The sequence below is a fragment of the Athene noctua genome, chromosome 5, assembly GCF_965140245.1.
Source record: "Athene noctua chromosome 5, bAthNoc1.hap1.1, whole genome shotgun sequence".
Taxonomy (NCBI): Eukaryota; Metazoa; Chordata; class Aves; order Strigiformes; family Strigidae; genus Athene; species Athene noctua.
In genome coordinates this window covers 5,003,839-5,029,247 of record NC_134041.1, presented here as the reverse complement: position 1 = coordinate 5,029,247, position 25,409 = coordinate 5,003,839, and the positions used below count along the sequence as shown (strand labels likewise).

General features: G+C 42.9%; 1 protein-coding gene across 8 annotated transcripts in view; it reads right to left on the bottom strand.

The window, feature by feature from the left end:
• DAB1 (DAB adaptor protein 1) overlaps positions 1–23,922 on the bottom strand; it is a 474,659-nt gene extending 450,737 nt beyond the window's left edge. For 6 of the 8 annotated variants that reach the window (XM_074906114.1, XM_074906115.1, XM_074906116.1 and 3 more), the window contains exons 1-2: positions 23,818–23,921; positions 5,801–5,965 (exon numbers count right to left, since the gene is read on the bottom strand). The gene's annotated coding sequence lies outside the window, so the exon portion shown is untranslated. Of the gene's footprint in view, positions 1–5,800; positions 5,966–23,817 lie in introns of all 8 variants that reach the window. The other 2 variants (XM_074906113.1, XM_074906117.1) reach the window with 2 other exon arrangements.
• Positions 23,923–25,409: the final 1,487 nt, after the last annotated feature.

Below are 25,409 nucleotides of genomic sequence, written 5' to 3'. Positions count from 1 at the left end.
AGGTACTGCACGACTGTAGCAGACCTGCCCAGGTTTTAAGGAAGCCTGAGAATATACAAAAATTCATATTCAGTCTGATAGTCACACACACGCAAAGAAAAAAGCTTTACAATAAAGGAATCCTGAACTAACTGTGGTTTTGCATTATCAGCTTATGGGGCACAGTGCAGCAAGCTATTAAAAAGCTGAGTAGTCCTTGTAATTTTAAAAACAAAACAAACAAAAATCTCCCACCCGTATCAAAGATACCAGTTTAAAGTAGTACTGACACATCATCACAGTACTGTTAGGGGTAAGACCCTCAGGGACAGCATCACAGTGCTGTAACACTGTTCTGTGTTTCAGGAGATCAGGGGTCCTGCACGGAGCCCTGTTTTACAGCACAGACATACCCATAACTTAACCTGCAGTTTCAGTTCACCCATCAAATAAAAGAGTATTTCCATATCTGCAACCATTTTCTTTCCACAATCTCAGGGTGACATATGGACACTGAAGAGAGCTTGGCAATAAATCTAAAAGGCAGGTAAATATTAGCACATTATTTGCAATCGTTAAGACTGAAGTACTGAGGAGTCCCTAGTCAGAAAAAGAATTAAGCCTTTCTGTCCTTCAGCCCCTCATTTTTATACATCGAAGAATTACAATGCAAATAGGACAATGCCAGAAACCAGGCTCTGAAGCTCAGCTAAATGCTCCTCGAAAACTTAAAATGAAAAGCTCACCAGTCTTACGTTGTTTCTGTTAAGCAATGCATGCTGTGGTGCTGGCTCACGGGTGAAACAAATTGCTGCTGTAAGTCTATTAAAAAGGGAAAAAAAAGGCTACCATATGGTGCTGACTGCAGTATCTCTTAGCAGGTGAAATGCATCCAAAAGAGTAGCTACCATACTTAATTATTGTGACAAATTCAGTGATTCAAGGTGGGAGTTTTTTTATTGGGTTTTTGGTTTGGGGTTTTTTGTTATTTTAAAATAGGCTAATGTGCTATCCTCACTCAGAAAAAGTAACACTGGGGGTAACAGTCAAGAGGAGGAGAGGAGAAACCACACACTCACATGCAGATGTTTGTGTCACCCCGACACAGGAAGGAGATCCAGCACCGAGTCTGTGAAACTTAAGACAAAGCAGGTCTTGGCACACCGAAGGAGAAGGATGCACTAAGTAGCAGAGAGCTTCTCACACAGCTCCCTTGACTTCCCTTAGTATCTAACCCGAGCATCCACTGAGGAAACACCAGCACTGAGCCTACCTATGTTACATCTACACTGATGAAGATGGTGAGGCCAGACAGTGTCCGTCCAGAGCGCCTGAGAACCTGCTTGCACCCAATGTGGACATTACAAAAAAGCTTTGCTGAATCTCATTTCCTCCTTCCGATGCAGGCTGCCATGCCCCAACGTAAAGGAAAGGCTGAAGAGATCTCAGGTATCAGGACAAAAGACGCAGTGGGGCTGCTGCCCTCCCTGCACCAGGGTCTGGCTTTCCCTGTGGCAGGCTGCACGGGATTTACTGAGCGTCGCCAGGCAGAGAGACCAGCATCCACAAATATGATTTTGAAAATGTCACTGGAAACTGAAAAGGTTTCCCAGCCTCGGCAGTTCCCAGCACTCACACATGCTTTTTTTCCTCCCCACATTATCTCAGCTAAGCTGTCAATGCAGCTTGATGAAGCTAATCAGCAATTAGGTATTTCAAAAGTATTTACAGTAAGATGGTCTCAGGTTTATTATGTTCCAGATTATGCAAGATACACATGCAGAGTATCTGTCTTTTGATGTGAAAGCATGCCAAAGCCTCAAAAAATTACTTGAATAGCTTCAGTGTGGCTGTTGGCTGATCTCAAGGTCCATGATGCCTGGTATTGCTCAAAGGAATACCTGGGCAGCAGCTTTAGCCAGATGTGATTTCAACCACGTGTAAATGAAATTGTTGCTTTTGCATTTCAGCACCTCACCTTTAAGACCAAACCAGAGAAAGAGTGAAGCCAAACCCAAGACTTTCTGAACTCAAAAACAAGACTGAGGGTCAAAGCTTTTCTGTGACCTTCCATAGGGAAACTGTTGCTAGGGAAACACAGTCCTAGCACTAGCAACCTACCACATCCATATGTCTCTGTTTTGAAGACTCACCTGCTCTGGACATTCTGAATTAATCAATAGATAGAAGGAATCCAAAGAGTACCTTAAATACAAACAAGCATACAGATCAGGCAGCACATAAATCAATTAGCCCCATGCACATTTCCAAGTTATTTGCCATTTAGTGTAAAGTTTCACAGGGAACTGCTGGGATCCTCCACAGCTGCACGTGCTCTTCTCCTACTCCCCTCACTGCATTTCAACATCACACTGTCCCTGGGTGTCCTACATTTACAAGAATCAGATTAAGTTATTCCAACAATCTGACTTTTCCCCTTCATAACCTATGCCATTTAGAGTCAAAGACATAATTTTGTTCAACAGAAGATGTCCCTGAATAGTTTCCCCAGCTCCTCATGCCCTGAATCACAGCTGTCTCAGCAGTATACCCACAAAATATTAACCTAATTCAAGCAACAAGAAATGCCCCTCTCCAACTCAACTAATTGAAAAGTCCCTGTGAAAGACCCAGAGATTTGATTCATTGTTTTTTCCCCAGGATAAACACTTCAGGTGAACTCAGCTAATTATATTCAGCACAAGCTGAGCTCCTGAGGTTCCCACAACTCAACTGATTAGTCGCCTTGATCATTTCACACCTACAAGTTATACCTTTTTTTTTTTTTTTTTCCCCAACATCCTAAATCCAAACTCTTTAACATCTTGCAAAGGTGATACACACATGCCCCCATATATACACACATTTGAAGCAGTGATTAAGTGATTTCCTTTCCCTTCTAAAAGCCCCAATTTAAAATAAAACTTTCACTAGCAGAAACAACTGAGAACTTACCCAAGTTCAGAACCAGAGCTTGCATAATTTTATTTCATTATAAAAAAATTCTTTAATTACCAGGGGTTGGGTTTTTTCTTCCCTTCATAAAAATCCTACAAATCTTAAGGGAAAAAGCCTTTTTGTGGTCCTCCATGCTCTTACTAATTTGCTCAAAAAGCCTACAGTAATTTCCCTGAATAGCTTCCAAAATGAATCCCATAAAACAGCCTCTCTCACTGGAACTGTCTTATTTGTGGGGGAGTCAAAAGATCAATTCATTACAGGGCTTATTTTGAGAAAAAAAAAAAAAAAAAGCCACAAAAGAAAAGAACACAAAAAACCACTCCCAAACAAAAAAGTGTTTGTCATTTTAAATTCATAAATACACATTTTAAAGCTGTCTGCCCTGAGCTACAGGCATCTTTCTCTAAGTTAGAAATACACCAAAACCAACAATCAGTGCAGCCACAGCAGCTCTTCCTCACCCCAGAAAAGAAAGTTTGACCAGAGGTAAATCTGAAAAGCAGTAAAATACAACCTTACAAAAAATACTGGCCATGAACTATCTACAACAGATACAAAGACTGATCTTTGGTGGCAAGGAGGCATGTCCAGGGGAGCCCAGGGCTTCCTGGAAAGGTCACCCCATCCTCCACGTGGGGACTGACACCGTGTAGCTCAGAGCCCGTTTACAGCAGTAATTAATATGAGCTTGAAGCACAGCAAACAAGTCAGGAGTCTCAGTAGCCAAAAAGGTATGGCTACAAGCCATGGCCAAAAGAAGCCTTTCCTTGAAAGAGCTGCTTGCTGTGTAGCTGGCAGCGCAACGTTCCAGCATCATCCCCAGGTGGCAAATCCCAGGTGACGAATTCCCCGCGACAGCAGCCCGAGGACTGCAGTGAACTGCACCACGGAACAAGGTGACTCAGTCCCAGCCGAGCAAGCTGCAGCCACGCTGGCCTCGGCTGCAAGGAGAGGTAACAAAGGTTTACAAAATGCTCCCGCCAGCCTCAGCAAGCGTCACTGGCAAACGTGGAAAAGAGAAAGAAACAAAAAGATCAGATTAAAATCTCTGATTTTACAGTCCAAAGATTGCCTTGAGGTTATGTCTAGCCAACAGGAAAAGAGTGACCAGGGGTCTGTTGACCAAAACTTGTTTCTGTGAATATGATGAGTGAAAATTGGTGACTGAAAAAACATCACGGGTAAACAACCAACAGAAGATTTCATAGCTACCATCTATCCAGGGTTTGATGTCACTGCCTAGACTTTGTCCAGCGGTTTTGTTCACCTCAAGGATCCCTGCAGCGGTTTGCTGCAGCACTGCTACCACACCAGTCAGCCTCCCCGCACAGAGAGGGAACCTTTTTCTGCTTCCTACGGGATCCTTCCCACTTCTTTTATATTTACTCTTTTTTCACTTGCTACCAGATTTTTTATCCAACATACAGATTCACACCAGAAAAACAGGACAAGATCCAGAAAATGGTTGTTGTAGCCAATGCACCAGCTGAAAGCTGTGTCAGGAACTGAACAGGCTTCTTGGCTGAGATCGCTCGTGCTCACAGCATCGCCCTTCTCGCCCTCAAGCACATTGTTTGCTTCCATTGGGCTTGTCCAAAGAGATTACTTATTGCTCTAAACAGAACCAAGCAGCCTTATTATTTGACAGAATAAGACATTTCAGCCTGATACCTGAAAACAGGGGACACTGGTAAGATTTTGTTAAAGTTGCTCTGCTAGCCACATTATTTCTATTGCAGAATAACCCAAAATATTAATTACATTTCTGATGCATCTCAACAAATACAATCCTAATATTTAGCAAAAATTTCCTGCTATGCTCGCTCTGGTAACCAGTCTGATGCCAGTTTAGCTATTTAATGTGTTGTGGAGACATCTTTTAAACCATTAATTCCACCTAACACAAACCGAGGTTCAAAAAGAACCACTCACTCGCAGTGCACAGGCTGATAAATTGTTGTGAACTTGTGAAAGGCGACTGAAGTTCTGTGAAAATCAGACTCATCACCTGGTCACAGGCACCCAGAGGGGACTGTGTAACACTATCAACACGCCATCTCCGCACTTCTACAATCTGATGATGTGTGACATGCTTTGCTCCTCAGAGGTCTCTCACCACAACCTTTTCCACAACCTGCCCCAGAAGGGAGCGTTAGCTATATAACTGCCATCGGTGTGGAGCCAGCACTTCCCAAGCTGCACACTTCGTTTACGGAGAACAAAGGCCAAGCCACAAAACAACAGACTAAAACTAATGTGTTACCTGAGCAAGTAAAGCAACTGTAGGAAGAGTCTCAATCCTACACACCTCTGGTCTCCCCCCCATCTCCAAAGTCACTAAAACATGCCTTATAAAGGAGAACACACCACATGAAAGCAAGTTGCCTTAACCAAGGCAACAAAGCAAGGATGATTTCTTCTAATTGCAAGTGGACAGACAGGTGCTTTGGGTTCCCAAATAGCTCAATTTGGAACACATAATTTGTCAGGCTTGGATTCAGGATTATGCCACCAACATCCCACATGTTCTCTTTCTCACGTGATCTGTCATATAATCCGAAGTGGTCTGTAGGACTTTGAAAAGCCTTGCTAGTGATGATAGACAGAAACAGTGTAGAAGAGTCCAGCAGAGAATATCCTTCCTAAAGACTAACAATAAAACCCTAATTCTATTTCGGAGGGAAGCAAGACAACCACAGAGGAACTCTAACAGGAAAGGCAAGGTTAACCTCATATATTGAGAGTTACAGCCAGTCTCAGACAGTGACATACTTTCCAAATACTTATCCACCAGTCCAACCTTAAGTGCTGCTACCCAGAATGATCATACCTGACCAATTAGGAAAGTCAAACCACTCACTGTGGTGAAGTCTTGATCCAACTCTAGCAATTCCACATGAATCCTGGAGCATCACTAGTACCGTGAGATGTTTAGCAGCTGTCTTCAGGCTGAGAGCATGAGATCACCTTTCAGTTTTGACATGACACACATCCTGGCACGCTGTCGCTCTGTGCTTCACCTAGACTTGGGTGAACAGACAGAGCACAAATTTACTACACCACAACCACTCCAACAGCAGCCATCAGATTTCAGTACAACCCCTGAAGAGGTTTCATTCCACCCGGTATGCCCACAGTTAAATCTAAAGCCTCAGGATCCAACAGCATACTCTTCCACAAGCAGGCTTAAGACTCTGTAGCTAATGCTCTAAGGGACAACTCAGTCTTCTGTGATTTAGCCCAAACAGAAAATACAGTTTGATAAATTAGTTAGAGAGATTTCCCCATTAATCTGAGCTTCATCCAAGAGTTCAATGCCCAGAGCAGACTACCTTTGACAAACCTCCAGTTGATGCAGAGAGGAAAGTGGGATGCTTTACCACTAAGGGAATTAGAAATTTGAGTAAAGGCTATCCCTAGGCATCTGTGGGTTGAGCAGAGCGGTGAGGATGGACAGACAGACAGACACACACACAGGTTGCAAATACAAGACCAGGACCTTCATCCCCAAATAAAATATTAGGCAGCTGAAAAACTTATTAACCGTCAGTCTTGTCTTTAATATAATGGACATAACCTTAGAATCTTTGATCATGAACAACCCAGCCTCTCAAAAATTTACTACAGGAAAATGCATTATTAAATCAAATCCGAGCATGGCTCAGAATCTCAACTCTCTTTGTTCCCTGATGTATCCGGGCAGGGGGTGGAGGGAGAGGGAGGGGCGTTATGAGCAAGCTCACTCAACTGATTTCTTGTAAATACCATAAAAATGAACACTTGCCCATAATCTATGAATTGGATATAAAGAGAGAAAATAATTCTTAAAGAAACGAGTGCTTTTAAGTGCTTCTGGAGCACCAAATTGAAGAAAACATTTATGAATTTTCCATCATGTTGTGAAGCATCATGTCAAGCAGGATCAACCACATAAAATTATTTTGTGACAATACACATAAATGGTTTTAACATTCCCTGTCCCTCCAAAGCAATAGCGAAGACTAGCCAAGCCATCTGAGAGTTCAGAATTGTAATAGGACCTTTGAAGAGATTATGTGCAGACTAATCCTATATTTTCTCATGGAAGCATTCTACAATTTGAAGTACCATATTCACACAGCACATTTCACCTTCCAAAATTACCTCTGAAAGAGCCAGTGAAAAATTATACACTGCGTAGACAAGCATATATCTAAATGATATGCATGTCTAACAGAAATAGATTATTTTCAAGGGGTCCTAAACTCAGCTTTCCCATTTCTTCATACAACGGCATGCAATAATAATTTATTTGTAAGAATCTATGCATTTCAATCGGATACACACAATTGCTAGGGATTTCTGTTTGCTCATTTTTGCATCTTTGTATAAAAAAATAGTAAAAACAAACACATCTTTAAAGGTATTACCTTTGGGGGTTTTTTAAATCTGAAAAATAATATATTTACAATCCTCATAATGCTGAAACACCTTCAAAGAAGAGACAGCTATCAGAACATGGGATTTTAATGATAGTTGCTTGAAAGCAATCAATGAGAGATGTCTTCAATACATCTTCCCACAAAACTATTTTCTTTACTCCCCAGCTATGATTCTCAGGAATTCAGGCTTCTAACCTTGTTCTTCTAGGTGTCATGCCTCTCATGTCAGATGACTCAAACAGCAACTGGTCAAAAGCGTGACACGTTCAAGCACTTCAATGTACCTCACACTCCCAACAAAGCAGGAAATAATGAGGCTAGAACAATCCACAACGTATTTTTTTGATTAAAAAAAAATAAAAACATGCATACATGTGTGCAGGCACAAGCAAACACCTTGTTTAGGATGCAAAGAATCAATCGCCCAAATCCTGCTTCAAATTATACGAAACTAAGAAACCAAGACACTAAGATACAATTAGATCAACCCAAAAAAAACAAACCTACTTGTCACCACAGGAAATTTTTCTGATTGCCTGTTAAAAAAAAAGGCCTGTTTCTTATCCAAGTGTACCAGCAGATAATGAATGAAAGTGGTTAGGGGTTTAGGAAATCTTCAGGCAAGCTGCAGAGGAAACTGTTGGGATCCTGCTTATTCCAAAGCTCAGCCATTTCATCAGCCAGCAGAGAGCGAGCCGTGCTGTGCAGTGCCGCATTACAAGCAGTACGCTTTCCACTGGTTTTGTTTGTTCCTAATGAACTCCGAAGTAATAACACCACACTGGAAATACATTGGGGCAGCAATAAAAATCTGTAGTTGCATTCTTATATCTTTGTCACGCCTGAAAATACCCAGATTGAGCAGCAATAACTTGCTAGAACTTCGACTGAAACAAGAAGGTTTCAATTCACTGCAGCCTTACTTGGTACAAGGAGCTTGAGAGAGTCCTGTACCTGCAACAACTGCACCAACCACAGGGGATCATCATAGCACAGGGCGAGGCAGAGGCAAGACTGACCTTGATATTCTGGATTTGTTACCCTCCAGTCACATTTGAGATAAAACATTTTAAAAGAAAACATATGTGAATATGATATTTTAGCAAGTGAGATGTATTTATACACAGCACATAATTACTAAGCCCATAGAAGTCCTGTGGGATGGGTAGAAGGCTGTAGGATCCCTACACTGTAAGGTGGACCCAAGGTTATGCTGGAGAATAGAAAGGACATCTCAAACCAACTTGAAATATCTATATAGATATGTCTCCATCCTTCTTCCAACCTGCACCGCATCTCATTGTACCAGAAAGCTAAACATCATTATTTCTGTTTCACCAGCTGACAGGTCAAGAACAGAAGAGAGCGAGCACCATCACAGCAGGTTGAAGAGAAGAATCACATCATTGTGCTTAGGCCACTGCATCGCACCACAAAAGCAAACAAGCAAAACCCACAGTGTAGCTACAGTTCCTCACCCAAATTTCCTGCCCACCCTTCTGTTTTCATCTTGGCTTCTGTATTGTTCACAGTAACCAGTCGTATAGAACTACGCAGAAAAATCACGTACTTTATATTTCAGTGCCATAATTACTAAGATGATTGCAGTGTTGCCTCCCTTCCCCACAGAGCTATTGTCAGCCTTAGTCTCCTCTTCCAGCAAACACCACTGACACTGCCCTGGTGTTGGACACAAACAGAGGAGAATACAGACGATCTGACACACAGAATACAGCTGCCTTTAATATCTTTTCTAACATAAAGAAATTAATCTCATAATCAAAGGTGAATGTCATGTTCAAAAAGCCAAAGCTTTTCTCCAATAATAAGCTTTTATCTGTAAAACCCTGTGGCACAGCAGCACAAGGTTTCATTGTCTTCTGTGTTCTACCATGGAGAGGCAAAAAGAATTTAGTTTCACTGCCCTGTTCATGGCACATCCCTAATTCTTGGGTGCTTATTGAAGTAACTGACTTTTCGGTGCAACAGCAGGAAGAGTCTCCAAAGTAGCTTTCAATAACTTCATTCAAAAAACAAAACAAAACGAAAAACCCCACCAAACTCACACCACCTTCTAAACTGTCTGTGTGGAGTGCATTAGATCAGATAAGGGATATTAAATGGCCTTTACGTCTGACAGCAAAGAACAGCTCTAATGGGAGTCCCAAATTGTGCTGCCAGCAATATACTGTACTTACAAAACAGTAACATCAAGATGCCAGAACAGTGCCATGACCTATATTTCCTGCAAACCAATTTTCTTCTTTGTAGGGTGGATGGAAAGAATCCAACTGCTTTTTAAGTTCCTTTTCTTTCTGCTGGAACTATGCCTTATCATACACATTTTTCCTACACCCAACTTTTCCATGCCCCACAGCATTTAAAGCATGAATTATCTACAGTCTATTTATGCAGTTATAAAAAATAAATACTGGAAAATTGTGTTTAGGCTGCACTTACCGAATGAGAACAGAATTCTTTATCTCATTTCCCTAGTTTTAAAAGAAGCCAAATCCTTTAAAGGGGAATCTTAAACAGAAGAACAATGTTACAGAGGAATAGAGGTCACATATTCTGAGGAATTCCTGTGGATTGATTATTGATAGTTTAGCTCAGCTGATGCTGTCAGAGCATGCAAGTTCAAACCTCAGTATTTCCACCCTCAAGTTTCCTCACTCTTTACATCTTTTAGTACTGAACTTTTTTAAACAGTGTAAGCAGGGAAAACACTAAGCTTAGGTCATAGTGACAGGCTTACCCGAGCTTCTAGTAAGGCGGCACCCAAAAAAATCCACTCCTAGCACAAGGCAAAACCATCACTAAGGACTGAGAAGAATGGGAGACAGATCCATTTTATCCCATCTCCGAGGGTTACTGCCTGGGTTTTGCACACATGAAGACACCCAGATTTCCAACATTCATATTTATCAAAATGAGGTATTTACTCTTTTGGGTATTCTCGTCCTCCAGGAAAACTGTATCCTTTAAGGAGAACATTAAAATCAAGACAACCTTTTTAGAAGAGAAGAGGTATTTCTGTCTGATTTTTTTGACTCCCACTGCCTTGTCATATCCCTAAAAATCCCATTTTTGCCTTATCAGGAGGAACTTCACCCATCTCTTGTATGGACACACTATGATTGGAGTGGTCAACAAAAACATCTGAAAGGATTTATGATAAGCTTGTTTTTAGCACTCCATCCCCCTTACAGATATCCTTGCCAAATGCAAACACTCTCCCTCAGGCAGGAAAAATTTGGAAACAGAACACCTGATGCAGCTTTTATTCCAAAACTGTCTCACGTGTGTTGAGTGTCAAAAAGAGCCATGTTGTGCCACAGCACCCGCTCGTCTCAGGAAAATTGAAATCGTTCGGTGTCTAACACTTTGAATGATTTCCCAACTTCTCACTTGCCCCATCTGCTCCTCTCCGTTCATTTTGATTTGTTTTAGCCTTTGTGTCTGCAGTGGCACCAACAAAACTGCAGCATCACTGCAAGTTCCTCTGCTATGGAGCAGTGCCAAGTTACTCTCAAATTCAGCCATCTCCAAAAGAAAAACACCAAAAAACAAGATCACTGTCCAGTTCTATTGTCTCTCCCTTCCTCCAGAACATGCACAAGCAGCTATCCAGCTTCCATGCTGAGCTCTAAAATACGCCACCTATAAGACAACCAACATTAAAATTATAAATCAGATGTCCACAGAATACAGCAAAGCACATGAAAGCCCTATCTCAGCCCCACTTTTACTTTGTTAGTTGGCCCAATTAGCTAAGGAATTAAGTCAAAATTACTTATGTTGCATTTTGTTTCTTTGCTGTTAGCATGGTGTTTATAGGACCTTTAAGGCAAAAATACCAGGTATTTTCCAGCATTTAAGAAATGAGGATTCTGAAACCAGACACGTAACTTTTAGTTTGGTGGCAAAATTGATAGAAACAATAGGCGAAATATGGACATGAAAGGGGTTTTTCTGTTACCACAGTACACATGGTAGGCAATCACGGTGCTCTCCCTTAACTTCAGGAGTCAGGATACACCCACCCAGGGTTTTAAAAAAGGACCTTAAATATGGTGGAAGAAAGATGTTACACATGGAAAAAAAAAAACAAACCATGCCCATACAAGTCTTCATTGAATAAGATTCAATTCTGACTGTGCAGAATCTTAACAGAAGAACTGAAAAAGCCCCACACTGACACACTTGCTTATCTTCCCACAGGCTTAGAGTCAGCGATCACCAGATTAAGGAGGGCTCACAAAGATGAAGGTGTACCCGTCAGAAGGGAATCAGTCCAAGACTCTCACTTCTGAGCCACCAAGGACTGAATACACAATACTGCACAGAGAAAAACAGCTGGTGGGGAACAGCACTCACAGCTCACACCCCTAACTCATGCTCAGGGTCACTGCAAGCATCAAAAAAAGCTCAAAACTCTAAGATGACAGTGGTTTCAAGTTGCCTTTGGTTTACTCTAAAGAAGGTCCCAAGCTCAGTGAAAAGAAAAAATAAAATTAAAAAAAAAAAAAAAAATCTTAAAACCTCTCCAAAACCTTGGCATACACTTCAAGTGCAAAGTACCAGACACCACAAGTGACTCAACATGTGACTTGGTTTGGTATTTGCAACAAATGTTCAGAATATATCAGGTAACCATGAACTTCTGCTTTAACTTCAGTAAAGCACAGAGCAGCTGCACCAATATTTCACCATACTTGGCACTAGCTCTACTATGCTGTATCATTTAGGTAGAATTTCTTATAGTAGCCTCAGTAGTATATTTTTTTTTCCCCAGCGTTCAACCCTTCCTTCTGGTGAAGCTAATGAAATTTAGCTTTACAATTCAAAAGATGTATGGCTATACATCTTTAAAGAGAAGTCACTAAGCACACGGCTGCTGCAGCATCCTGAGCAGGCAGTCACAAAGTTGAGCTGGTCCTGAATTCAGGGAACGTCGTTGAGCGATCATTGGGGAGTAAATGAGGCAGAAAGCAAGTTAGTCAGGCAACTGCAGAGCCAAGAGCCCAATCAGATGTGGGAGCTGCAGGGGAAGCAAAGGTGAACAGAACCAGAGAGCCAGCATCCGACATTTGCAAGGCACAATATGATGTTTGCAACTAATAGGTAGAAGCAGAAAAAGAATCTCACTGGCAAAAAAGGCTGGCTGGTTCATAAAGTGCACTTGTGAAATTCTTAGAAAGACTGAAGTGCGTGTCAGTAAGCATGTGTTTGCTGCTTCTTCAATGAAGAGGTGAAAATAAATCAGGATACATATCAAAAGAATGAATTAACTAGCTTTGATGGACATGCCATTCTCCTACAAAAAGCACTATTGTTCCAACCTCTGTTCCTATCTGTTGACATCTGCTGACAGGTAAAAAAATGCTATTCCGTTCCCTATTTTGTACATCTGAAAGAAGGGTTATACGATCTCCTTGTCACTGTGAAAGTCTTCGCAGCCATGATGTACAGCATAATTCCAGTGATGAAATCTTAGTCGGTTACTAATTTGTTCCACAAGACACTGAAAGAAAAGTTGTCAGCCAAATGTTTCCAGCCAATTGCAAAATACATTATTAATGAAATTAGAGTAAGAGGAACCTTTTTGTACAGTTCTTTTATTAAATAATTCCAAACGACTCCACTGCAATTACAATATCTGAATTTTGCTTTTTAAATGTTGCCATGTGTAAACTCCACTGTGTATTAGCACTTGAAGTGATAATCTGAAGACAACAGGAATCTATAATAAGTGAAATTATTAATAAACTCTACTCCAGGTCCTCCCACTAACAAATGTTGTTGTACCCTAGAAACCTGAACAAGGTCACATTCTTACTATGAGTCTAATATTTTATTTCTTCAAAACTTTACAGAAAGTTATAGGAACAGACAAGCATTTCCACAGAAAAGGCACCTATTTCAAAGTAAGACAACCATTTAGAATTAAAAGTATTGCCTTGGTCTCCAGAATCAGAATGAACTGGACAAACCATAACCTCCAGGACCAACAGTGATATTCAGCCTAGATCATTCCTCCACACGGGAAGAATGCCAGCCTGTGACTAGGCACTAGATAACCAAGTTTGAGCAAAGTAAGCTGTAAGGGAAAGAGAAAAAAAAAATGCAAAGAAAAGAAAAAAAAAAAAAGCCTGACCACTCCATATCACCATCATCAAGGAACTGTTCAATCAGAGGACTGAGTTGCTCAAGGAACTGGTAATGATACACGTGTCTTTTCATGTCTAGGTAACCTGTGCAAACGTGGCTCAAGCTGATAGTGATCAAACCTAATTACAATCCAACAGCTGTTCAGTGGCTTATACACTGCTGCCCACTCTGAAGATTTTATCACAAGTCTCATGATATTTAGTGTTCTTCTTAAACCCCAGTTCCTGAAGTCAAGCAATTACCCAAGATTCTCCACTTCCAATAAAACTGAATTGGAGTTTCCACCCCACATGAGCTTGGAACAAAGCTTTAAATGTGACTAAATGCAATGTAATGGTTTCTAACCTCAAAAAAGCAGAGATTGTTTAAATTTGCAAGATTTTTAAACTGAAAAGGGGATGTTTTAAAGACTAAGTCAGGACCTGGAATGGTTGTTTGACAAAGCTGCACATGAACCATCTTATTTCAACTTCTGATGCTTAGGACAGACCAGCACCCACTGTCACAACCAGTACGTTCACAGCCTGTGGAGAAATAGGTTGGAAGAGAAGGACTGACCTGTCTTTGAGGCGATTCACTTGGCTCTCATGCTGACACACAGCACGCCTCCTCTGCAAGCCTCGGCTGTCTCTGCTTTCCTTTCAAGGAGCACATTCACTTCCCAAGTTCTCGTTTCAACACTTTATACCAGGTCACTATTTGCTTGTTGTTGTTGCTTTGTTTTTAAAGTATGCATTTAAAATGCTGCTGGGTCACTTTACAAGCTTCAGATACAGATGACTACAGCTATACATAACACAAGTATTTGCTAAGAGCAACCAACTCCAAGAGATAGATCATTACAGTATCAAACAGCAAGGGTAGAGCATGTATCACTAAATAAGTAAAATCACAGCCTTAAACCAAAGTCACTGGTTAAAACTACAGCAAAACATATATCACCTGCACAAGGAATTATTTCAGTTTTCTACACCTTTGCAATACTCAGTGCCTTGCTTGAACTCAACATCTTTACTCCAACACAGATGCCTGTCTCTTAGAAACAACTTCTACCATCTCCCATATTCTAGTCCAGCTCAAACACCTTTAACTCAAGAGAAACCAAGATGACATCAGAGGAGAGGAGATGGTGTAATATCCTACACCAGCTTTTGGCTAAGTTCTTCACCTACAGGTAAGAAAGCCCTTCCGGCTCAGAACAATGGGCCAGCTGCCCGTGTACTCAGTAACCTTGACTCTTCGGCAGTCACCAAGAGCAGACACATATTGTGATAATTCACCAGAACACATTTCCAGCCTCCAGACATTTGTGAACCTGGCATTTCTACACCAGAAGCAGTATCACTTCATGCATTAGTCCTCAGTTCTACCACAAACTTTTCCAGAAGATTGTTTGGTCTGTGTAAGCTTTTAGCACCCACAACATCCCAAGGCAATGAGCTTTCCCGTGTAACACGGCCTTGTGTGGAGTGCCTTATTTGTTCTGTACCTGCTGCTTGCTCGTGTCAAATGGCACCCTTCCCTTAACTTACTGGAAAAGACAATTCCTTATTCAGTTTTCCATATGGTTTTAACAGGTCTCTATCATAAGTGCTCTCTCTTCTGGGCTAACCTTCTCCTGTTAACTTCTCATAACCACCTCTTTTTTTATGCTGGGTGGGATATGAAAGCTTTATCTAAAAATCTTTAAAAGAAGGATACTTACCTAATTACTCCAGTTTTCCTCCATATCATACTTAGAACACATGACTACACAGAATTTGAATTACATAGCTCAGAAGGAAAACTAGACCCCGATGACTTTAGGGTTGTCATAGCACTTAAGGATCTGGTGTAGCTGAGAACTGTCAATGTTAGGTTAATGGTTGGACTAGGTGACCTTCAAGGTCTTTTCCAATCTAGATGATTCTGTGACTTCTAAACTGATATCTCTCGGGCTCTGGATCAGGGAAACCTTTTGGTCCACCACATCAAACCAGCAGGCTAGAATTTTGGTCATGCAATGAGAAAGATGGTAACACTTCAACCCTGATCTGCTGCAACAGCCAAAACGGTGAACATTCACTGCAACCCTACTGTTTTCCTTCTGCACTTTCTGTACTTGATTCCAAAGAGGAAGCTCAAATACACATACTAAAACCTGGAACATTTTAGACACTAAGCACAGCTGACCTTTACACAGAACCATTCTATTTCGATAGTGTGTAAGAAATGATGCGTTAGTATCCAACTTGTCTGTTATGCTTTGTAAAGACAGCGGGGATGCTGAAAAGCTTTCTTTTTTCTTTTTCTTTTTTTTTTTTCCAGTGTTATGTCTTTTCATAGCTCTAAGCCAAGTAATACATACGCTGCACCAAAGTGGAATTATGACTTGAGGAACTGATGATCCTGATGTCCTGATCCCAGGACACATTTTTCCAAGTTCTCACATACAATTTACAATTACACATCTGCTAACCACAGGGCAACCGATGGAAGGTCATTTGTTGGATAACTGCTATAGAGAACTTGTGATTTAACTGAAGTGACACCAGCAGTAGCAATAGAGAACATACTCTCAACCCTAACCAAGGCTCAACTCCAACTCTACACAGTCCTCCTGTGGACCAAGCCACAAAGCCATTTCCACATGAAAAATATTGAACTAATAGAATTTAAAGCATGAATTTAAGCTCTTTTGAAAGGCTGCAAAGCCACGTGTAGGCATGGTTATTTCAACAGTAAAGTTGCAATTTTCAATTTAGCTTCAGCTAACTGAAGGCATTTTAAACATTACATCTATATAAGCCGGTCCTAATCTGAAAGATGTTTCTGATAAAGGCCTGTACCAGCTTAACAGTGTAGGGAAAACCAAATCAATTTAGAGTGAGACTTGTTCAGTGATCATGTACATCTCAGACCTATGACTGGAGGGACTTTGGACTATTGACAGTAATCACACACTTTAACACAAGCCCGACATCATCTCTTCATTCACCAGACAAATAAAATTTCCCACTGGAAAACAATAATGACAACAAGTTAATATTTTCAGTAATAAGTTATCTTCACAAAAAGCACTTGACCTTCATTGTAATTTCCACACAGCTTGCAGTAAACCACCTGAGTGTGTATAAAATGTAATGAATAAAGAAATATTAAAAATGATAGAATGTTATTAAAGTAGGTCACAATTCAAACAGCACAATTACTGAAAAAATGATGTTTGAAACTACATCACTCAGTTCTCACACTGGATGAGCTACTCTATAATTTATTTTGCCTAACAACAGCTTCTGTCCATATTCTCTCTCTCTTTATCCCCAAATACTCTATTAATGCAGCCCACTGTGCCGCATGACAGCGTAATGCCCACATGAGGCATGAAATGTCACAGATCACAGCTTTACACCTGGCCAACATAACATATTCATCAAATTCTTCCAAGCAGTAGAAGTATTTGTTGTTATTTTGCGGGTCAAGCCACACAGAGGCAGATGGAATGGGCACTTCATTTACATGTGAAGTCCCCAAGCCCATTCCCTTTATTTATGATGGACAAAATCTGGCCTTACACAATCATCTAAGAAGCCCTGGACCAAAGACATTATTATTTTACAAAGATAAGGAAGAGTGGTTTCCTCCAAGGCTTCTGGATCACGATGAAGATTCATTCTGTTCCTTAACATTACATTCTACACACTCTGAACATCTTAAAAAGCTCAGGGTTGGGATTCTGATTTACATCCTAAGAGGAGATCAGCATAATTAACTCACCTGTATATTACTCTGACAGGCAGTGACAGAATGATGACACTCTCCCCAGCACTCACGACCGCCCCTGTGAAACTCCACAAATTCTGCAGAAACTGCACCGTAAGCCCGTGTAACACAGGTTGGAGTGATCAGCTCTTTACTTTTAACCAAAAATTCGAGACACACAGATGTAGATATTACCCATCCTTCCACAGACTACAAAACAATCTAAACTGTCCACAAATACATGAAAATGTAGAAGGGAAATCCTTGGATGCAAAATGTATGACTTTATACATTATGTATATTTCGAGTGATTTTGAATCAGCATTTTAAATTACTGACATTGATGTTATCATAAGAGTTTGGGGGGAAATGTCTATATAAATAGTAAAGATCTTTACTATAAGGAGAGCATTAACCATGTTATCTTTTAATTATCTGTGTTACACATGAGTATTAGTGACAGAGGTAGCTTAGAAGCACAGCCTCCTTATATACCAGCCTGCAGGAGAACAGAATCTCAAGACAGGTCTTCTAATAGAACAGAAAAAAAAAAAAAAAAAAAAAAGTATCTGCTTATTACACTGCTCTTCATATTTTGTTAATAAAATTATATATTAAAATCTGGATGCATAGCTAATTTTACCTCTGAACATCTGCCACTGCTTCATGACCTCTAAGACCGACTGCAAGCACCTTGATAAACAGACTAAAAGGTAGCCCACTAGATGCAGAGCAATCCTCCAAGTTCCTAGAACCATGTTTTTACCGTCACAACAAATATACCATCCCTAAACCTCCAAAGTAACATGAAGCCTCTTCTTCCCAAGAAGCATACTGTCATCCTGCGTTTCTAGCCTGAATACCAAAAAACACTGATATTAAAACACATTCATAACCAGACAATGACTTTTAACAGAGAAGAGGCGCTTTTCAAAAAAAACCAAAACCAACCACAAGCACACTGAAGTTCAGATAACTAACAGGAAAATCGTGATTATAGAAAAGAAAATATCTTATACATTAACTCCTTTCTCCCAAAACACCAGTTTCAGTAAGATTTATCATCTGTTTACTATTGACATATGATTCTTCCATCCACCAGTCCTCATAAAACAGGGAAAAGAACCAGCACACTAGAGCTTAGGGAAGGAGGGAGAGGGAAACACGGGAAGGAGGGAGAGGGAAACACGGGAAGGAGGGAGAGGGAAACACGGGAAGGAGGGAGAGGGAAACACGGGAAGGAGGGAGAGGGAAACACGCCATGGCCAACTCAAATCGTAGGGGCACTTCTCCATATGAAGACCACAGTTAGCTGAATGGGAACTGGACTTTTATGTGTGCACTTGCCAAAAAAAAAAAAAAAAGCCTTATTAGTCCCTGAAACAAGCATCTTCAATGACTTCTCTTTGTTGACACAATCCACTATAAAGACCACCCAGAGTTACCAAGGTTCACTGTGTCACGTAATACTCTGCCATGATAACTCAGGCCAACAGTGTTTAGAAGATGCTGCAACCAATAACATGCATGTAGAGCCATTACTGCTAACATGGCAAAATTCCAGGAAGGGAGGAGCAATGGTGTAAGAGCACCTTTACCTACCACTCCACAAAAAGGAAATTAAGTAGAAAATATCAAGTAATGCTGGGTGTCTGGATTGCCTTTCGGCTTAGCAGCTCAAGGTGATGAAAACCCCTGGGCACATGGAGTTGCAAGGCAGGTGTGCCCAGAGAGCCTCGAGCCCGCAGGGAGGAAAGCACATTGACCCAAGCAACGTATCCTGAAGGAAGGCAAAGCATTCACTTCATCCTCGTGACGACATGGAAGTCCAGGCTTTCAAATGAGATGTAAAACAAAGCCCTGACCACTCATCGTCATTAAAGATCCCATGACAATTCTTGCAAGAGTAAAAATGTTAACTAACATGTCCTGGCCAATATCCAACTCGGATAATTGCATTCTGCTTCCTAAATTCCCCTTGCAGTTTCAATTGGATTAGTTTTTCTTCACTTCTCTTCCCTAAGCCCCTCCTGTATAATGTTTCTAGCCCAGAATGGCTGCTGTATTCCACTCCAGAGGTGCGTGAATTATCAGTATTGGGCAATCCCAACATACATTTTGTATACATTAGTCAGAGAAAATGCTCTGTGAGCCGGAGTAATACCCTCACCTCTCACTGAGGAGCATTTAACTTTCCAAATGAGAAATCCCACTGATGTTAGTACGATTTACATTTTTTTCCTAAGATATTACCCTGCAAGGAAGGGTAAGGATACCAAACCCAGCCTCCTGCCTATCAGAAGAGTCCTTTGCTGGGCCATATCCTCAGCTTAATGAACCAGACGCAGTTGCTTTGACTTCAAGAGAACTCTGCTACATTAAAACAGGAGAAAATATTCATGCAGTGTTTTTCCACAAAGTCACTCATGTTTAAATGTTGCAAGAATCAAAGAAGTTGGCTGTTGAATGCATCAATCTGCAGATCGAGGAATATCGGAACGTATTCTCCTCGCTTTTAACTAGCTTGCACAATCTTCGTGCTATTTTAAAGGAAAGTTGGAGGTTCTTTAACTTGGCATACCAATGAAAAATGAAAGTGCTGTGAAATATGAATCTCCTGTTGTTTGTTATGTGTACTCTAAGTACTCACAATACCATAGAGACAAACTGAAAAGTCCTGACCCAACGCATTTTATAAAACAGGAGGAGCAAAGGTGATTTATGTGCATAAAAGCAAAAACTGACAAGCCTTTGATTTTCTTGTAGAACAATCCCAAAACAATTGTCAAGACCGCTTAGGTTTTTTGCCCTCTGTACTTCCTGTAATAGGACCATTTTATCCAACGTGCTCTTTTATAGACACTGTGTAAAGGGTCATTTCCATCTGCTATCCAGGTTACTCAAAAGATTACTTTTCATTCCCTCTTCCAAGAGCTCAGCAACAGTTGAGAACGGCTTGTTTTCATTTCCAGCCTGCTTCTGCATCCCTGCTAAAGCATAAAACCACAAACATGCCACCTACTTCATTCTTTAGAGCTCTGATAGCACAAGGACATCCTTAAAAATCCAAGCGAGCAATTGTAGGCAGCCTGCAATCAGACCAATGGGGAACACAGAGAATATATTCATTTTGGTATTTCCTCATGAGTATCATAACCCTCCTCCTTTCCCCCTTGTAGACAGTGAATTCACTTAATAGGTGTCACTGTGAAAGCATCCAGATCTGCCAGCTCCAGGCTGGGTTGGCCGCAGCATCATGCTTAATTCCCTACACAGAGTGGGGAAGGGGGTGATGTGGGACCTCCAAGAGCACCCTACTTCAGTGGCAAACACTCCCAGTACTAAGGTGTGGAACTGACTGCTGAAATTAAAGGTTGGTACCAGAGGGTGAATATCAGGCACAAGCTGATGAGCACAGATGGATCTGCAAAGGAATTTTATATCAGAATCAGATGGTTAAAGAAACATAGCCTGTGTTCCTGATCTGCGGCGCACATATGAAGTTGATAAGAGAAACCTGATCATCAGAAGTGACTGACTCAAATTTTCTGTTGCTCATGTACTGCCATTCTGGGTACCAGTCTGGACTCCAGCTCAGCTCTTTTGGCACACAAAAGCTGACATCAATAGGGGAAACGATACCCATCCTCAACCATATACTCATCTGTTCCCATAGTTTTGCTCCAGTGGAGAAATGGGCTTGATCTGGAGAACAGTGAAGCTTGCATCCTTATGATAAGCAGTGCTCAAGATTACCTGGCATTTCTACAGTAAACGGGATTGAAAGCTTTGTCCTTTCACTGAAATTTACTTTCAAAAGTGTACAACTGTTCATCAATGGCCTCAGTTTCATGAGCAACCTGAAAAAAAGACTGGAATGTCTCTTTTAGCTACTCCTCCCCACTTTTTTTTTTTTTTTTTTTTTTTAAGACTACTCTACCTGGAGTGGAAATGTTAGCATTACCATGCCCTGAAACACAGTAGTCCCTGCCACAATGATCAATAAAAAATTAGTGTGACTACAAGAACAGAAGCTTGGGATTACAGAGATCTAAAAATGGAAGGATTTCCCTACCCTTCCTTCTGCATCCTGATAAATCCTTCCAAAATCTGACTGTAAACATTTTAATTCTCTGTCAGCTCGCTGGAGGAAATCATTACAGAGGCAAAATTAGAGAGCACTGGGTGCTGCTCTGCAATAAGCATCTGTCAGTCAAGCAGGCGTCACCCCGCAAGTCACCCTGAGCACTTCCATCCTCCAACCCCGGGGAAGGGGGCTGGACACCGAGGGTTCGCCCCACGCGGAGCACAGCTGGAGTGATTGGGGCCAAAGCTGTACTCCAACCACTCAGTGGCACAAGATTTGAATTTTTTATTTATTATTTTAACTAAACAGAGTCACTCTCTCTCCCCCTCTCCGGTTCAAGCAACTTATACATTTAATTCAATTTTAAGAGATATATGTTTGTTTACTAGAGCAAACAAAAACCAATAACGAAGGGCTGCAGTTAGAAGCAAGCAACCTGCTTGTCTTCTACTCAAAATTAAATTTTTAGCACCAAATATTGACATTAGATGGTAAGCAGCTTAGTCCCATGTCTGCTTTTCACACCTTCCAAGTAGGCACCAGAGAATTTGGTGTGAGACCGCTGAAGGCTGCGTGCTGACCTGCGCTGAGATTTCAGCATCACATCCCACAGAAACCACCATCTAAAACGCGTTGGGGTTCCTCAGAACAAACCTTCATCACTCAATTTGCCAACACCATCAACCTCAGGAATCGTTTTCCCTTTTATCTCTCGTTTTCCTTGCAGCATCACAGATAGAGTAAACCATACACAGAAGAGAATGATGCTATCGTGTACCACTGCACTCTACTTGGTTAAGAAAATACATTCAGGCAGGAGAACTCACTGTCAGTTAAAGGAAGACAGAAGGGGAGGGGAAACGAGAAAAAAAAAAAAAACAAAAAAACCAACACACAAACGACTAGAAGAACCTGTTGCAAAAGAGAGAAAAAATATTTAATTCAAATTAAAGCTTTGGGTTTGGGGGTTTTCTTTTTTTTTTTTTAGATTTTGGGTTTAGATTTACCACTCACTACAAGCAGTTTAACACCACGATTAAAAAAGCACAATCAATTCAGCCCAGATTCCTTAATTCTAACATAATTATTTCCCACAGAACTACTGAAGTCTACTGAAAACGTAGCTGCAGCGTTAGAGGGTTATTTGTTCCAAGGACCTTTTTAATATGGCTGTATTGTAACACTGCAGTGCAAAAGCCTCTCTAGTCATAAAAAGAAATTTAGCTCGGAAACACAACTTGTGGGCAATGAAAAATGCATATGCTTCAATTTGCACTCATTTAATAACAGCATTATTTAACAAGATCAGTTAAAACTACTATCCCTCCAAAGCCATAGCAGCGCACCTCTCCTCACGAGACTCCTAGGGCACTGAAATGAAATTCATTTCTGCAAACCAAACATTCAAAGCAACCAGCAGCACTGGAAAGACCACATTAGAGAAGGGGAAAAAAAATATTTGGTGACCGACCAGGAAAACCAGCCCCTCTCTATAACGCCCCCCCCCCCCCCCTTTAGTTTAAAGCTGCCACATATGTCACTGGCAAAGAAAATTATATTCTTCCACTAGAAGTAAGAACGTATTTGTCATTACACTTTGATTTTCATTCCCGATTAAGAACACGCATTGGGAGACAGCTACCAAAAGCTGGGTGTATACTGTACCACATCAGCACTCAAACCCCATCTATCCTTCCATAATTATTTTGCTACAAGGTTACGCCTAATTGGCCACTAACCTAACTGATTAATCACCTCCGTGAGAAGAAGGCGTTGAGAAAAAGGCTGAAGGGCGAGAAAATATTTATTGGGGTTGCAAATACTAAACCAACAGGGGCCAGCTGGTCCAAGTTGCTCCCCGCAGGCTGCGCAGGCAGAGGCGGCTGGAAGGCAAACCCCGCCGGAGAGTCCCCCGCACACGCGAACATAAGAAAGAAAGGGGTGTCTCACGTTCACTCCCACCGCGGGCGCGAAGATGCTGGCTACAGCTCTAAGTTGGCTTTGCCCGGCTCTGGAGGTGTTAAAGGATCCCCCAGGCCGCCGAGCCCGCGGGCTCTCCCGGCAGAGCCGCCGCTCGCCGCCCGCACGTCCCGATCGCGCAGTTGCCGCCGACTTCGCCCCCGCCGGCAGCCGCGGCGGCTCCGGGCTGGCCGGGCATCCCTCCCCGCCTCCTCGGCGGCTCCTCCGCCGCCGCCCGCCGCGCCAGCGCCTCCCTCCCGGCAGACAAAACTTTGCGCTCAAGTCCGCCACCGCCGCTCCGCGCTGAGTTACGCGGGGTCTGTCCCGCGGAGCGCCGGGACCACCCCCCACACCCCCCCGACCTGCGTGAGGCGGCACCGCGGAGAGGGATTGGGGGGCGAGGGGGGGGAGGGCAAGACGAGGAGGCCACCGGCGACTCCCCCACTCCGCGCGGCCCCGCGGTTGGCTCCGCGCCTCCTCGCCGCCTCCTCCTACCTGCAGCCGACGCCGCTCCCCGCTGCTCCCCGCTCATCTTCCTCCTCCTCCTCCTCCTCCTCCGGCGGACGGGTGCGCGCCCCCTTCCCGTCCCTGCGCTCCCGCTGCTGGGCGCGGAGCCTGCGCCGGCTGCCGCGGCTCCCCCCGGCGAGCAGATCCGCGGTTCTCTCCGCGCAGCGGCAGCGCCGGTCCCCTGCAGCCACCGCGCTACCGCATTCCCCCTAATAGCGGGGCGCGGCGCACCCGCGCCTGGGAGCCCCCCCGCCCCGCCCGGCCCGGGGGCAGGAGGCGGTGCCCGGAGGGGGGGTCCCCATTTCCCCCCCCGCCCCCCCGGCAGCACCGGACCTTCTTTCCCGGCGCTCCGCAGGGTGCGCGGGGAGGGGGTGTGAGGGGCTGCTGGTCTCAATTCGCTGCCCTCTCCCCCCTCCCTTACCCCCCCCCCCGGCAACACCTTTCTTATGTCTCCCGTCCTCCGGCCCCGGGGTGCTGGGGGGCTCTTCCTTCTGCCCCAAGGGCCGGGAGGTCACGGCGGGGGGGGACAGCTGAAGAAAGTCATCCCAGCGCAGAGGTGTTGGGGGGGGGCGCTGAGCTGGTCAGTGCTCCCGGCTTTGTGGCCAAAAGACGACTTTGGGGGGAATATGACACTTGACCCGTGGCCCAGACTTTCATCTCCAGCAGTGGCCGGACAGCAGGCAGCAGTTGTGGAGATCGCCGCGCCTTTGGCTCGCAGAGGTGGGTCTGTGGGCTCAAGTGTAGACACCAAGAGGTGTTCTGGGCCCACTGGGACGTGGCACCGTGCTGCCTCCCCATGCTGCCCGCTTCTCCTCAGCCAGGTCTGCCTGGCTCTCCTGCAGGAGGTTCCCTTGTCTCCCCCGTGCAGGGAATAAGAGTAGATGTCAGCTCTAGCTGCTTGAAACCAGACTTTGAAGGCAGAAATACTTTTGAGTGATGGCTTACAGCCACGGTGGAGCAAACTTCCCTTTTTGTTTGCAGTTTGATGGTAAGTGTTTCTCTTGGAAGCTCTGCTCTGACCCAGCTCTGTCAATAGGTGACTGGCCCGCTGGGCGATGCTCAGGAAGGAGAATTACCATCTATGCAGAGTACCTTTCTTGCTCTCCTCGTCCACTCTTGCAATGGGATGTCACCAAACAGCAAAATTAATCCCTGGCAAGGAAGAAGAAACTCACATGTGAGCCTGCAAATCACAGCAGTGAGACAGCGATTAAAGTTTCTCTCTAATTCTAGGAGATCAAGCTTGTAATAGCTAGAGAATGAGACTTAAGCTGCTTTACATATTCCTTCCTACGTAAGATCATTAAAGCATCTGCGGTTACTGTACCTCAGAGGAGAGGGAGCCTTGCTGGAGGTGTTGAATTCAGTGGCTACCAACATGTGACAGGGCGTTAACCTTTTGTCACTGTGACCCAACACATTTGACTAAACCATTTTTCCTGGCCCCAATCTCTTACCAGCTCTCCCCTGTCACATATTTATTACAAGAGTAATAGCTTTTCCTGCTTAATAGGCTTCTTTGATGCAAACCTTGAGCCATTTGACAATGGCTGCCTCAGACATTTTGTTATCCTTAACTC